Source organism: Nematolebias whitei, chromosome 20 (assembly GCF_014905685.2).
Source record: "Nematolebias whitei isolate Nwh7 chromosome 20, NemWhi1, whole genome shotgun sequence".
In the NCBI taxonomy this organism is placed as follows: domain Eukaryota; kingdom Metazoa; phylum Chordata; class Actinopteri; order Cyprinodontiformes; family Rivulidae; genus Nematolebias; species Nematolebias whitei.
In genome coordinates this window covers 4,461,903-4,462,808 of record NC_056517.1, presented here as the reverse complement: position 1 = coordinate 4,462,808, position 906 = coordinate 4,461,903, and positions in this window count along the sequence as shown.

The window sequence follows — 906 nt, the reverse complement described above, 5'->3', positions numbered from 1 at the left end:
TACATTCAATTAAATTCAATTCAAAAATACCAGAAGAAAATTAAGTGTTGTTGTAGCTCATCATCCTGGTTTCATTCAAGAGTTGTTAGATGCTGATGGCTGTGGACAGGAAGGATCTCCTGCAGTGAATCTGAAGAATTTGGCCACAGATACTGATCCATCCACCCAGATCCAGCTTGCTGTCAGATCCGACGGGCCTCTTGGTCCTCCTGGGCAGCAGGACCACCCGTATGCCGGGCAGAATTCCTCCCTGAGCGATGGTCACTCCTCCCAGCAGTCTGCGGAGCTCCTCGTCACCACGGCCAGACAGCTGAAGGTGCATGGGGATGATCCCGGTCCTCCCGTTGTCACAAGCTTAGTTTCCCACCAGCTCCTGGATCTTGGCGGTCAGGTACTCGAGCACCACCTGGCGGTGGTCCTCGGGTATCAGATGTTGTGCAGCTGGAAGCTCGTTTGAGATTTGTGGCTGTAGTTGAGGTATTTGAGCTTTTGAGATGTTAATCAGCTGCTCCTGGTTGTTTAAAAAAAAAAACCCATCTTGTTGCCATGGTTACGCATCATAACAAATACCCCAAAGTGAAAAGGTTTCGGTAAAAATCCTTCCAGCTGCACAACATCTGATACCAGAGGAAACAATCATCTGTAAAAAGTGATTTATATTTAGAAAAAGTGGAGTTGGTTTTCAAAAGCGATGACTCAGAATGTAAGTAAGAGATCTACTCCAACATGCAGCCACCCCGAGCAGCGCAATTCTAGAATGATACATTTTACATATACATATTATGGACTGTAAATGGACGGTACTTATGTAACACCTTTCTATCTTATCAAGATGCTCAAAGCTACAATCTGTGTCCTAATCTACCCATTCCTACAGCACTCTACTATATCTATACAATAAATAAT